Source organism: Wyeomyia smithii, chromosome 3 (genome assembly GCF_029784165.1).
Source record: "Wyeomyia smithii strain HCP4-BCI-WySm-NY-G18 chromosome 3, ASM2978416v1, whole genome shotgun sequence".
Classification (NCBI taxonomy): Eukaryota; Metazoa; Arthropoda; class Insecta; order Diptera; family Culicidae; genus Wyeomyia; species Wyeomyia smithii.
Genome location: NC_073696.1, coordinates 110,013,464 through 110,021,738, shown reverse-complemented (window position 1 = coordinate 110,021,738; position 8,275 = coordinate 110,013,464).

Here is an 8,275-nt window from a genome sequence, read left to right as displayed (position 1 = left end):
CGCTCACGGATTGGATGCTCGGCAGATTGGCCGACCATCTCTGGTCTATGTCTGAGATACTGGAACGTCGGACGTGAGACTCGACTGCCGGAGGCCAAGGACTTGGCTCGTGGCGTGGAAAGAGTCCCTCGATGATACGCTCCAGCATCGCTGGTGATCGCTCTGCAGGCGCCAGCGCGCCTTTAGTCTTGGCCATTACGATCCTGTAGGCGTCACCCCACGGATTTGTATTGGCACTCGCACATAGCCTATCGAAGCAGGCCCTCTTGCTGGCCTTTATCGCACTCTTTAGCATCGATCTTGCCGAACTGAATGCTGCGCGGCGCTCTGTCCTCTCTTCTTCGTTTCGCGCACGCTGCATCCTCCGTCTTGCACGGAGGCACGCACTGCGAAGGTCGGCTATCGCGTCCGTCCACCAGTAAACCGGTGGCTTTCCATTCCTAGGTTGGCGAGTCCTAGGCATGGTGGCGTCGCACGCCCGCGATAGCATAGCAACTAGTTGGTCAGCAGTCGGGCGGAGCCAACTGCCCCCCTCGCGCTCCCTTCTCATTGCCTCTTCGAATACCTCGGCATCAAAGTGCGATGTCTTCCACCCGCGAACGGTCGGAGTGTTGGCTCTACCCGTCGCTTGCCGCCTCTCGTTGTTGTCTACACTATAACAGACCGCCTGGTGATCGCTATTAGTGTAGCCATCGTCTACCCTCCAGTTCTTGATCAGTCCTGGGCTGGAGAACGTCACGTCGATGATCGACTCCGCACCATTTCTGCTAAATGTACTTTTGTTCCCAACGTTGGCCAGATCTAGGTTGAGCTTTGCAAAAGCCCCCAACAGGATCTGGCCCCTCTGGTTCGTGAAGCGACTTCCCCACTCAACAGCCCAAGCGTTGAAGTCGCCCGCCACCACCAACGGCGTTAGGCCCGTTAGCTCCATGGATAGGAGGTCGACCATCTGGGTGAACCTTTCGGTAGACCAACGTGGCGGAGCATAGCAACTGCAGTAGAACACTCCGTTTACCTTAGCAACTACGTACCCTTCTTCTGAGGTTGAGACAACCTCCTGAACCGGGAACTTGCTCGTCGTACATATGGCCGCCAAACTGGACTTATCCGCAACCCAATTACCGTTTCCGGGAGGGATGCGGTAGGGATCCGATATGACGGCGATGTCCGACAACGACTCAGTGGCTGCTTGGTGTAGCAGCTGCTGAGCCGCGAAGCAATGGTTCAGGTTCAGTTGCGTCACCCTTACGCCCGTGGTTTCGCAGCCGGCTTACCGGCTGGGCACCTGGGGCCTCCCATAAAGTGTTTGGCGTCCCGTTTCCCGGAACATACCATGCACTTGGGAGACTCCACACAGTCCTTTGCTTTATGGCCTGCATCTCCACAACGCCTGCACAGCTGGCTCCTATCGGGCCCCTTGCAGGTCCAGGACTTATGTCCGCCCTCAAAGCACCGGAAGCAAATGTCTGGTTGCTGTAGTATGCCCAGAGGACATACAGACCAGCCGACCTTCAACTTGCCCTCTTTCAGGGCCAGGTTAGCGTCCACCGACGGTAGTCGGAAGGTAGCTATCTGGGTCCCCGCCGGACCTTTGCGGAGGCGGATTGACTCCTTAGCCACCTCCACCCCGCACTTCGCTTTTAGGGCTTGTGCAATGTCGCACCCCTCAGTGATTTCGTCCAGGTTTTTAAGCTGGAGAGTCACTTCTGAGGTGAGTGCCCGCACTTGCACCTCCTTCCCTAGGACCTTTTCAGCTACCGTTTTGTAGGTAGCCCCCTTGTTCTTGGCGTCCTTCCGGAGCTCAAGTATCATCTCGCCAGTGCGAGATCGGCGGATACTCCGCACATCCGCCCCCAGATCCTTGAGCTGGGTTTCCCCCCTCATCTTCTTCAAGACTTCTGAGTACTTCGACCCATCCGTCTTGAGTATGAGGGCATCACCCCTACTCCGCGCCTTTTTGACCTTTTTTGGTCCTCTGGCCGCTCCGCCATCATGTCGCGTCGCACCTTCCCGACGCTTCCTACCCTCTACGGTAGTCCAAGGGTTGCCCGTAGCCTCCACCTGTGCCTTTTCCGCGGTGGACCTTGAACCGGTTGGCGTGTGTTCCCGTGGGAGTAGCACGACCAATCGTTTCTTGGTGTTCCCGGGGGCCGTTTCCCCCGGGGACTGCCTCGTTCGCTTAGCGACCTGCCCCGTGGAGCAGACCGACGCGAACGAGGGGGCGTCTGTCTGCACCTCTTTAGATGCAGTCGCCCTCCCGGTCCTGGCCGCTTTCTCGGCCGCCTTCACCCGAGCTACGAGTTCTTCGTGCTCCTTTCTGGCTTCATCAATGGTGCTCCGAAGCAGGAGGAGGCTCTGCTTCAGGTCGCCAGCGATGTTTCGCCTGTTCGCCAAGAACTCGATTATGGCATCGAGTTGTTCAGACAGCGCCGCCACTCTTGGCCGCGTGTCCATACACCTTTCGACGGCCTTGACTAGCAAGGGACCGTCTACCGAGATGTCTGGTGTGGACACCGACGGATTCGCCGTTTTTCCACCTCCAGACTTCGCCGCATCCGTCTCCGCCTTCTTCTGCGGAGACCGCTGGATGCCACCTCGTGCGAAGGGATTTGGTAACCCCTCCGCACCCGTCTCTTTTGTTTTTGAGTTGAACATTTTTGTTAATTGGGTCCCCCTACCAGCCGCTATCCTTATCCATAATGGAGTAGTCGCCTAAATGGTCCCAAGGTAGTCTATGCCGGAGCAGTGAGGCCATGGCTAGGGGCGGCTGCCATAGCGCCTTATGGGCAACTATGACACCCCCGACCGGCGCAAGTCAGGAAAAGACATCTGATCCTACTCCTGCCGGGTTCCCACCCGGCAATGGACTCGGAACGTACTGGAAGGCCTGCCAGGTTTTACGGGACGGAGACCCCTGCACCGGTTGTAATCTCGCCGTTTCAAGCCGTTATCACACGACATTACTAAGGGAGCTCGGCGCAGGTGCCAGCCCAAAATCATGGTACGAAAACGAAATCCGACTCTTATCCTATAGTGATGCGACCAGTTGCCGTAATTGGGAACATCACTGGCATCAGTCCAAATGGCCGGTATAGTGCATTTGGGTGGTGGGAGCGGCACTACTCGCTCCGTCGGAGCTGCTTCCGGCCAGTGTGGCTTTTGTGAGAATTCAGCGGCCCAGTGCCTGAATCTCGCCACGACCTAGGCTAGCTCCCGCTGATGGTCCGGGACTGCTTGCTAGCAGTGAGCACTTCCGTGGCCTTCAGTAATCGCCAATTACCGACCCGTGGTGGCATTCAGCTCTGTTTTAGTGGTGTACTGAGGCTTGTATGCAGCATCGGTTGGACGTCTGACCCATCTCTTTCCATCAAATCCGACCAATTTTATCTTGGATTCGTCGAACCAGAGTATATTTCTCCACTTTTTGCCATTTTCGGGTCCGACCCAATCCAAATGGTCCCTAGCAAACTTCAGCCGGTTTTGAAGATGTCTTTTGTTAAGCAATGGTACTTCTCGGGGGCTTCGTCCGACAAGATCTTGCTCAACAAGTCTACGGCGAACGGTTCTCGAGCTGACTGACAAACCCAACTCCTGTTTTATGCTTGCTGCTGATTTGAAAGGATCGACATTCGAAAGCCGCTTGTTTTGGCTATCCTCACTGCTAGTTGTTTTTCGTCGTCTTCCGGTCGGCAATCGCTGCTTTGGCGTTTTTAAAGCATTAAAAACTATAGTTTTCGATTTTCCAATGGCATTAGCAATGTCTCGCTGCGAATAGCCTTGTTTGCTTAGTCTTACGATTACGTTTCTTTCAGCTTCCGTACAATGTGCTGCTCGACCCATATTTCGCGGTTATTTTCTATCGGACTCTAGGTTAAAAAAAAAAAAAACAAGATTACTAAAGCCTCTCATATATATCGTAGCTGCTTACCTATGAGAATAAATAGAATTACGCAACTGAACTCTGAAAATTTATTTTATAAACTGAAATCTGAAATTGTGATCCTATTTTTATGTCCAACGGGTTATTAACATGCTTGACTATTGTTTATTACTGGAGTCTATAACACAATCTCTTGTGTCGATGAAGCGGTATATGAAAACGTCAAACTAGTACCAGTGTTTGACATGTAGTGGCGCTTTGCTGCTTTTTGAAATGGCAGTTAAAGGGAGGTATTTGAATTAAGTATTAAAAGTGGTCTTATTATTTTGTCCGTTACTGTATTAACCTTTCCAACTTAAAGAGCAGTATTATATAGGGTGTTCAATCAGTTCGAATACACTTTGAAATATATTTAAAAAATGAAAATACAAGATATTCTTTTCTGAGTAAGTTTGCTGAGGCAATGTTCATTGAGAACCACACACATTTGACATTTTAGCTGGGAGCACTCTCTTCCCCCTTTGAACGACGAGCTTGAGAGGTTTCTCGAATAGATCTCACGAGGCACGCACCTGTTCCATCTCGTCCCAGATCTTAGAAATGAGCTTCTTAAATTGGTTTATAGTAAATTGGTTTGTAGACTGTATGCTCGCTTTGCGTGGCCAACATGTACGACTATATATAAAAGTCCAGGTGATTAAGGTCCGAGGAACTGGGAGGCTACACAATCTTATTGAGAAAATCAGTCAAATTCCCCCAACACCATGTTTGGACCACGTTTCGGTGTGTGGGCTGGTATACCGTCCTGTTGAGAGACGTAATGACTTTGGGACCCGAAGGGCCGGGACCACAACCTTCTTCAGAACCTCGGTCTTATGGTACTGGGCGTTGATTTACGAAGAGATGCTGGCCACCGTCGGCTGTTGCAAACAAAGAGTTTCTCATAAGAAAACACGACCTCCACGACACGACTTGCGTGTCGCAAAAGTATCAGTTTGGCTCTGTCCAGCCTCTTCTTTGTTGTAGCTTCCAATTCCCGCGAACTTTGAGTTTCTTGTACAGCTTGCATCCCAGTTCCATCGTTATGATGGTGTGGGTCGACACATCAAGGTCAGCAGCAGTCTTCCGGATCGAACAATTAATTTTTCGACGAACCCGCTCCCTCACCACCTTGATGACTGCTGGCGTCCTCGCCGAACGCGGCCGCCCGGACCTCGCACGGCCCTTGGCCGAGCCCGTCGTCCGATACCGACGGATGGTGGTATAGATGAAATTCTACTTCACCTTGTGGGATTTAAACCGCCGGAATATGTCGCCGAGTCGCTCACAACTTTACTACGACCTCGCGGTACTCCTTCATCGTGCGCAGCATACTTCATCGTGCGCAGCAAACAAACAACAAATGTCAAGCAAGTCGACACCGTGCGTGTCGGTTAGCCTATAAATGAGGCTGAAGCTGACGCTAATACCAAAACACAGAATGCACATGGTGCGCACCAATACAACAATGAAAAGTTGTATCCGAACCAGAGCTGTGAAATTTCGAAACTACAAAATGAAAATCACATAACAGCAAGAACATTCTCTCAAGTTGAAACTGATATTGAGTGTCACCCGTGTCAGTTCTCAATGATAATCATGTCAGTGAAAAAAATGATATTGTCTAGAAACATGTTGAATATATTTGATCTGTGCCAATTCAATGCATAAAACCGATGAAGAAAATGAGCATCTACATTCTCAAACACATAAACATCGCTAAAACCATGATGAGTAGAACATGGTGTAACGATTTGACCAAAAACTAGGCGCGGGGTGAGGAAGCGTTTTTTCACTTTGGAGAATTGTAGACGAGGCATCACTATGCAACAGCGAATAACTTTTTCGTGTTTGTTGATATATCCTCACTAACTAGGCAATTGAATACCGCAAATTTCAGGTGTTTTGAGTAGGAAATTGTTTCTTAAACTAATGAATATTGGTAGCAAGGTATGTAGCATTGCCATATTTATAATTTAAATGCATCCAAATGATATATTTTGAGATGCGATAATTTTTATGCCCTAGTTGTTTATAAACAAACCTACTGGCTGGCAATTGTTTTTTCCAATATGGCCGATTCTGCTTTTGACATATCGTTACACCATGTCTTTATACATCATGGCTAAAACAACACAGCGCGTGCGAAATCGCAGTAGTCAGTATTACCACTGTCAACCGATTGAATTTGAAAGTAATTTCATTCCCAGCTTGTTCGTGCTGAAATCGATATTCACAGCCTTCAATTTCAACTTATATTCTGTTGCTGACAGTGAAAATTCGCAGCTCTTATCCGAACTTATTGAACATCCTGTAGAAAAATTCACTGTCCTATAAGTTCAAATCCGATAGAATCGGTGATCGAAAAAATTACATTTCCATTGAAAGATCACAGAATCTCTCAACTTCAAGTCTTCACCTTTCCCAATTGTTATATGGGGGAACTGCTCCATTATTCATCTCATTAAGTCGATATTCACGAAGAATGCACGGATTAAACACCCAATATTCACGGAATCATTAAACAAATAAACTAAATATGCTTACGTACTCTTATGGAATCGTTCAGCATTGTATATTTAGTAAAATTAGCTAGCTTTTTCCTGAATTTTGTAAAACAAACCATTTTTCACAACGCTTCCATATCCATCTCAAAACTTGAATCATTGCTCAATTATTCATTTCACGACGCCCCCGTATTCATCAGACTGTTAATTATGAATGAATCACATTATCATGAATGAACGTCGTAGTAGGTTACCTAGATATCCGCTGTAGTTGTTTACGTGCAAAATTGGTAACCTAGGTAACCATTGCAGTGCTGTCGATTTATGTCAATTATATCGGAACAATTCAATATTTTCAGTATGATTTTTTCGTATTAACAGAAACTGATTTGACAATTTTTGATTTTTTTCAACGCAGTGAAAACAGATGAAAAAACATACAGTCAAAACTTAGGAATTGTAGAAATTCATCTCATATATTTCTGCTTATTCAAGCTTGTTGTAGGAAGTTTGAGGTGATCATTTCAAAGATTAAAGCATTTTTTGTGTAGTGAGTGATTTTGTTTAGTGATTAAAACAAAAGATGGTCCACTAGTGATGAAAAAAACTTTGGTTGGCTGCAGAACGAGTCCCGTTGTAGCCGTATAGAACAATGCGCGGATTTTGTTTTCTGAGGTAGGTGATTGAATTAAATGAGTTTTCGAGTGCAGATGCCCGACAATAATGTCGAATTTCGAGCTTTTAAGTGAGTTTTTGAGGATTATACTTTATGAGGAATCTAAAGTGAACTAAGAAAAACTCATTCCATGGTTTAGCAGATTGGTTTAAGAAGAAAATATGCGTTTTTTCGTTTTCAATTGTGTTTCCATGTTGTATGAGATGAATATATGAGCTGAAATGAATAATGGCGCAGTTTCCCTATTTTTAATTAAAATTTTATCATAGTAAACTGCTTCTCTCGAAACCATTGTTTTTTGACGTAGCATTACGTCTTTGGGCAACATTCTGAGAGCGGGTCATGAAAATTATCCCATTTCTAATGCTAATAGTTCAGTCAGTTTTTAACGCATTTCCTTTATTCTTGTGGTATTCGTTTGAAAAATTAACTACACGTTCACAAATAGGCGCAAAATTGCGGTTTTATGATGCTAACTATACTAGCCTTTTTGAAATTGGAAAGTTAAGATGGTGACTTACGGTTTTTAGAGAATAGCTAAAAACGAGCGAATGAGCAGTTACTATATAAAACGTATTTCATAGATTCATGACCTAATCCAGTTGACAAGAGAAAAAAGCTCTAGGAATCGCAATGTTTAAGTAACCAAAATTTTATACATTTTATACATTTTATACATTTTATACATTTTATAGAGTAGAATTACCATACTTATTTTCAGAGAAATTGATTAAATGTACTCAAAGTTACAGCATTTATTTGTTTTCAGCAGATTTTTGCCTCGGTAGTTCTAATAATCTTTTTTATCCTACTGAACCTTTTTTTAAAAATTTGGTATTTTCAAAACATTATTCTATTATACACATAACAAACCCTTAATATTTCAGTGCGATTGTTGAACCTTGATAACACTTCGTAGTTTTGAAACATATTATTAACTCTCATTTCACTAGATTTCCGATTACAAAATAATGTTTGAAACAAAAAATTGTTCCAAGCCCGCCGATAGAACATTTCAATTTTGATGGTATATTAAAGGGACACCTTAAGCTTTCGAATGATGAGTATTAGAGCGATACTATTTTTTCAAATTAGTTTCTTTCACTAGAGACACCGTTACTAACGTTTATGGTAGCCACCATGCATGCAAAAGCACTGAAAAATATTAACTTA